Below are 7,726 nucleotides of genomic sequence, written 5' to 3'. Positions count from 1 at the left end.
AATTAAACATGATCATAAAATGCTTTCACAATAACATCAACTGATGTATAATTATCATGGATAATACAAATTTCAGATCGTTGGTCATCGATGGTCACAGTGGGTGATGAATCGTTTACGACTCTCAAAAGATTGCATTGTTATTATTTTCAAAGTATGAATTCCGCTTTGTTTTATATTTAATAATTGTGTTTGTAGGTAAAAAAAAATAAATGCGTAAAAAGTAAATTGCGCCTTATTAAAGCCACGCGATGTTCAGTTTTGTTCGACTAGTAGATAACACGCAGGCGTAACTTCTATGCATGATTATAATCAACGATTCAAGATAAACCTTCGTACGTAGGAAGTAAAAATGGATTTAACTAAAATCGATTGCATGATTTATAGTAGGAAAAAAACATGTAGTCTTTTTTATTTTTCATTTATCTAAAAGTGCTCTCGTGAATCGTTTAGTTCGATATTGGGGATGGTAGTCAATAGTAACATTGATCACTAAAGACAAGGACAAACTGGAGTACAATTTTCCTTCTATTTGTAACGCATACAGATATATAACGAATAGGGAAAACATATGTAGGTGTTTCATTCAAAGTAACCACAACGCAAAAGGATGGAGGAGGGAGGAAGCTTTGGCATGGCCGGTTAGTTGTTAGAAATAAGTGGACACGGCATTCTTGATAAAATACGAGTTTCCGAGCCAGGAACATGGGGCTAGAAATGTGAGGGTGCGCTATTAGATTATGGGTGGTCGAACAACAAGATTGTGGACGACGTGGAAGAGGTCCATTAGTTTCGCCAGTCGTATCTTACGTCCAATAACTGGGTTAACAATTTGGTAACCTTCTCTTCTCTCTCTCTCTCTCTCTCTCTCTCTCTCTCTCTCTCTCTCTCTTTCTTTGCTATTAATTTTCTTGTCATTTTATTGTTCAAATTTTCGATGACTTTGTTTTATCTTTCAGACAACTGCAGCTGAATTCATTGGCGAACAAAAAATATGTCAATTTTGAAGCAATGAATAATTTATAATATAAAAGCATCGAATTTTAATTTTCTACACCTAATAGTTAATTTTGTTGAACGTAGCTGTATTTGCCCATGAGGAATTAACCGAGAAGAGATTTATATTATCAACGAGTTGTTCTCTCTTTACTTTTACGCTTTATGAATTTCAATGAAATATAATTTAACGTTTTAAACGCAAACGGTATTATGCAACGCTATTAACCATTCATTCGCCACTGGCCACTGAAATTGCCTGTGCTTGATGTTCCCTGATAATACTTTAATAGAAATATTTCCATATCGTACGGTCGATGTCAACAATTTTGTTTTTTCCATAGGAGTCGTATCGATGTTGAAATTTAATTTACTGCTAGTTTATCTTGATCATGTTTTTTTTCTACTATATTAAAAATACAAGAGCTCGCTTACTTAATGCATTGCGTGGTATTCAATTTGTTAAAATATTTTTCAGGGCTGAAAATATCTGCTTTATTACAAAAAATATAATTAATAACTTGATGCGATAAGTAGATATTTTAAACAATTCCTTATGTGATATATTATTAAATACTTCATTTTAGAAAATCTCATTTCTATTTGTATATTATGTATGCGATCAAAAAGAAAAAAATCAGAGAACATCGAGTATCGAATAATCGAGCAACAAACGTATTGGATAGTACGAACTGAAATTAAATTCCTAAAGGAAAACTCTCTTATTCCCGAAAGAATATCTTGACTTATCGAAAAGAGGCGTGTAGTTCACGGGAATAAATCTGTTATTTGATTCTTTGAACGTTCCTCGGAGAAAAGAACGGATTCTTCATGCTTGCAGTATCCGACACCCAGCAACGATCTGGGTCTTACTATAATCAGATTAAATTTTTCAACGTTCAAAGATAAAAAGAAATAAAGTAAGATAAAGACAATAGATAAGAAATAGAAAATATAACCCGTTTAAATGTTCCATTTAACAGGACTATGTTATCGTTGATTTGAAATCACATAAAACCGGCGGAATTTAATCTTAAAAGTATAAATGAGCCTTTTAGAGGTAATAAATATCGATAATCGGTAGCCGATATCAAAAGGTTATTTAGAAATAGTAGTATCGATAGAAGTAGTCTCTTCTTTTATTTCTCCTTTCTTCTTCTTCTTCTTCTTCTTCTTCTTCTTCTTCTTCTTCTTCTTCTTCTTCGAAAAAGCAGCTTAATTTACGGTTCCTTCCAAGACAAAGTTGGTAAACGTGGTCCTTTATCCTTTTACCTCGTTTTCCGGGATACTATCTTACATGGACACCGCAGTTCTTTAGTTTCAGGAAGCATCCGGATTGGTCCGAGTGCCTTGGATTAAACCGATCCACCTACCAAACCAAAAGGATACTCTCTTTCTCTTTTAGTTTTTTTTTTTTTAGGGGCTAAAAGGAATGAAGGAAAACGTTTAAAGATTTTTACCTCTTTGCCAAGTCCATGATATATTTTTCTTACAGTTCGTTGCGTCTAATGACGTATTATAGAGATTTTAGAAGTGGATGATACTCGTCGAACATTTTCTAACGTTTTCACTAGATTTATATCAACTATTTTAAACCAAGGATTTTTTGGGATGTAGTATCGGGTTAAGTTGAATTCTTATTTGGCTATGAGGTTCGAATTGTATTATAAAAATTCATCATATTTTTATAATTACAAAATAGAATATATTGGATTGTATTTTTTTCTAATAAATATAAATTTAATAGTTTTTGTTGCGCAAGAAGAGAAATCTTTAAAAACGAGGAAACGTTTTTCCTACTTACTTTTATTGCATCGAAAAATATAAAAGTGTTTTGCCAAAGTACTTTTTCATTTTTAACTCGGATTTTTCTTTCTCTTACTCTTTTGTAGAAACAGTATTTTTCGTATATACGTGGAAAAGTTTTGGAAAAGTTAAGTATATTTGAGGAGATTAAACGATATGAGAAACGATTATATAGCCTTTTACGCGATTAAATGAATATAAAGAATATTCAGTTTATAAATAAGTCAAAGAAATATTATAATCTTTGATAATCTTTAAATATTTCCCGTATAAAAAGATAAAGAGAATTATTTTCAAAAGGCTAACTCGAATCTTTCTAAATTATTTCAAAGAATCTTCCGTTCGTTCTTTCAATCGACTAGAGTGCACTATAAAATTAGAAAAAAATTGAATAAGACAATCAAATGAAATAGAGTCCGTACTATTTCGAATAATTTGTATTCGTATATACATGCAAATGAAATAATAGCGTTTTCTATAATAATAAATAAAAACTTTTGTTCGTATTTAGACAAACTTCTCGACCATGAACCAAAGTTTAGTATTCGCTCTGTGCAACAATACAAAAGGTTACGATTTGCTGAAAGTAACGACGCCATAGTAAAATGAACGGAGATGAGATATAGATGCGGAGGGGAAAAAAAATAAGAAAAAAAAAAGAAAGAAGAGAGGATAGTAAAACGTCGTTTATGATCCGATCGAGAATGAAAAGCGCGAGAAATACATTTCTTTCTTTATATTTCGCAAGGAGAAATAACACCATATCAGTTCTCATAGTGGGTGGTGAATTGTCTGAAATAAAAGGAGGGTAGGTATGGGAAATGAGGAGTAGGGGGATGGTAAAAGAAAGGTTGAAAGGACATTATAATTTCTCGTAAAACGTTTTATGGTGGAAAAGAACCATGAACGTCTTTTCTTGGAAGGACACCGTTGAAGTTGTAAAACTGGACAACGTACGCATTAAATTTGTTAAGATAAATGTCTCTACGTCTATCACCATCTTTCTTTTTTTATTTTTCTTTCCTTTTGTTACCTGTTGTACCGCTTTTAATCAATTCTTTCTATGAGATTAGATCAATTCGATAGGAAAGATGAGTTCAAGATATTCTACAATATTCAACAACGAAAATTGTTTTCTATCTTTGAATTTTTGTATTCCTTCTTACAATATCTCGAATGAGGATCCAATTTGTCCGACGACGATGGTGTACAACTCGGATAGGTTGCTGCAAATGTAGGACCAAGGGGTTGGAAAAGGTTCGAAACCGAATGATCATTTTTCGTAATCTCGATTCTGTTTTAATACTTTTTTTTTTGTTCATTTCTATTTTTTTTAACAGGAACGTACGTTTATTTTGCACTGAGCAGAAATACAAGCTATTCATGAAAGATGAGGTTACAGCAGCCGCAAGCCCTCACCCCCGTCCCCCTTTCTCTTCTTCTTCTTTTCTCCTCTTAACCCCTTTTACCCTACTGTCCTGCTATCTTTTTTCTATCCTTCGTGCTTTCGAAGAAATCCTTTCCATTTACTATTTGTATTTATATCTCTCTCTCTTTCCCTCTCACTCTCACTCTCACTTTCACTTTTACTTTTTTTTTTCTCTTTTTAACCATCTTTCATTCCTTCTTTTTTTCTCTTTACACATGCAAGCACCAACTTTTCTCGTTCTTTCGTTCTTTCACTCTCATTCATAAAACTCGTGCTATTTCTTTCACTCCAATTATCTTTCTTTTTAATTTCATTTGGCTTATCATTATTTCTATTTCTTATTTCTTACCACCACTTTATATAGGATGAAGATAATAATTATTATAAATATGCATATATTACATTTGTGCATTATGTTAATTTCATTTACACCGATGACATATACGTATCATAAAAAAGAAATATTTAATATTCATATTTACGTATGTATTTATGTTAATTTATATTTTACACATATTTTATTTTACTCCATTATTGTTATTTTAATTTATTATTAATTTAGCTTGAATATTTTCACGTAATTTTTTACATCTTTAAAAAATAACGATATTTAAGATACGATAGGATTTTATAAGAGCCATCGAGAGAGGTAAAAACAAAGAATGAAAAGGATTTAAAAATGTTGCGAGGCGGGTTCGGCACCCTTTGGCTTTTTCTCTTCCTTACTTTCATTCTATACTTGCTTCCTCTCTTTCTTACACGCATACACACATATCACAAACATACACGTGTATGTTTTACCAAGAGTTTTCTCGACTTCTTTTTTAAACTTTTTCCCTTTTTATTCGTTGTTGCTCTCATTAGTTCTTTCCACGCTAACAACTCGTTCGTTTTTATTTTTTCGGGGTTTCGTGCTTAGTTCTTTTTATTTTTCTGCATTTCCAAACACGCATCTTGCTCCGCTTCTTTTCAGCTATTACTCGCAAGTTTGTGCATAAACCGTATTCATCTAGCGAGACTTCTGTTGGACGGTCTGAATATTTTAATTAGGGAAATTATGATCGTCTCACCTTCGAGTTTTATCGGATTTTTAGAATCCCCTCAAAATTTATCTTCTTTATCTTCGGACACGCGTAATCTCAAAAAATTGAATTAACATTTTATTCGAAAATCAATTTTATTAATAATTTGCGAGAGTTTATCTATTTGACTTATTTTATTAATTCTTCAAAAAGTTGTTTGAGTTGTACTTCCAAAAAAAAAAAAAAAGACAAAGAACACAGGACTATCGAATTTTATTTTTTATCTTGACGTTGCTTTTCTTTTTTTTTCTTCAATGTTCTTGAAACTTTTATAAAAATCGAAAAAGTTTTCTCTATGATTTATTTAAAAAAGAAAAAAGAAACGCGAAGCGATCTTACGTTTTTCTTCTATTTTATATTTAAAAAAAAAATGCTATCTTTTATATTTTACGTATATAATCTACTTTCCGTTTGTCTCTCTCTTATTCCGGTTATTTTTCTTTTTTTATATTTCCTCTCAGAAGCGATCTTAACGTTAATCGATCATCGGAAGCTTTTGAAGTTGGTCGTAAAACTTGTGGTATGGGGAAACTCGGTTATCGTCGACGATAGTTCCAATGAAACGGAAACGATATAGACATAATATATATATATATATATATATATGTGTGTGTGTGGGTGTGTGTGTGTGTATAATAAAGTTTTCAAGGAGGACTTAAGTTTTGAAAGCAAAGCTCACTCAAGCACGATGAGAAATTTTTTTATTAGTGAATTATTTACAAAGCGCGGCCGGCTCGGTCACTCCGTAAGCCGAATAAGAAGCGGTGCGCCTTTTTTCGATAACGCAAAAATTCTAGGCAGACAACAATTAAGTCGACCAGATCGATACGAACGAAAGACGAAGGGACCTCCCCCTCGACGCACATTTTTTCTTTCCCCCCCCCCCATTAATTAATTACTTTTTAAACATTAATTTTGATTTTTTTTTCCTTTTTCCTCGTCCCCGAAAAAATTCCCATTATTTTTTTCACCGAACGTTTCCCCTTTTCCTTTTCTTCCTTTCATCGAACGGTGGTTAAAAACAGTCGAGAGAAAAAAATATGAATTTTTTTTACCTTTCCATCCGTTCTGTTTTTCTTTCCTTTTTTTTTTATTCTAATATCGATCGGTGTCCCTCGATCTTTCGTTGCGTGCCATTCGTCGATCGTCAGCGATTCGTGCACACATCGAATTAAAGATTCAATAATCGCAAGTTACGCGGAAGAACGTTTCGTTATTCGTCGAATAATTCTTCTTCGTGCTACGCTTAATCGATAATTAATCGAACAATTAATAGTAAATTCATAACATTAAAACTTATACTTAGACGAGCTAAACACTTAAGCTTACTAGGTGTTCTCCCGTGATTTTTTTTTGTACAATTTTTAATAGAAAAAAAGAAGAAAAAAAAACAAAGAGAACAATAAGGAGCGGTAAGTTTTGTTTGTTCTTTTTTTTTTTCTTTTTTTAATCCTTTTTCCTTTCTTTCTTTCTCTCTTTTTTTTTTGCTTTTTTTTTTTTTTATTTCTTTGTCATTATATTAATAGTTAGCGATAATAATATAAAGATAATAATTAATAAGACTCTTTATAGTAAATAATTTATGTAAAAATTTTGGAGTTCAACGCTAAAAAAATTATCCATTCTCTCTTTCTTTCTTTCTTTTTTTTCTTTCATTCTCCCATACGCGAACAAGCACACCCTTTCTTTCTTTTCCTCTTATTCGCTTTGTTTTCTAGACGGTACAAGTTTGATTCTCGACAAACACACTCGCGCGTCACTAAAAATTCACATGAAATACACTTTTACTAATTTTACGAAATCATTTGCTCTATTTCATTTATTCATTTCGTCTCATTTCCACTGTTTGTACATCTTTATCGTTTACGCGTAGAATCACTCTCTTTCTGACACACAATTTCGTGCAAATCAATCAGAAGATTACGGACAAGGATAATCTTTAATTTTTAATTAAAACAAAATAGAATGATTTAACTTTGGATAAATCTTGTAGATCGTAAAACCGAATAATTAGAAATAAAAAGGAACTTTTTTTTTTCAATGCCCATAATTATTCGTCTTATTTTAGTCGATGAAAATTTTATTTGTCCGATAAACTACTGAAATGTAAAAAAAAAAGACCTATCGCATACATAGAACAATATTACACACTCTTTGAGCATTTATTTGACGTATTATAGTATAATAAATACTACATCTTCGACCCATAAAACTTTACCAAGCATAATCTCGCAGCATTGAAACTTACGATTGCTGATGAGAGGGCTTGTGAGTTTCTGGGATAAAAGATCGAGGGTGAAAGACGGCGAACAAGAAAGACGATCGTGACTAAAATCTGTGGGGTTGGTTTAAGGGTTGGAAAGTTGTGGTTTCGGTTCGGCAATGATCAAGATAAAAGGGTTTCGGAAGAAAA

Source organism: Polistes canadensis, unplaced genomic scaffold, assembly GCF_001313835.1.
Source record: "Polistes canadensis isolate GaletaPanama2010 unplaced genomic scaffold, ASM131383v1 scaffold_112, whole genome shotgun sequence".
NCBI classification, from domain to species: domain Eukaryota; kingdom Metazoa; phylum Arthropoda; class Insecta; order Hymenoptera; family Vespidae; genus Polistes; species Polistes canadensis.
This window is presented reverse-complemented; position numbering follows the sequence as displayed.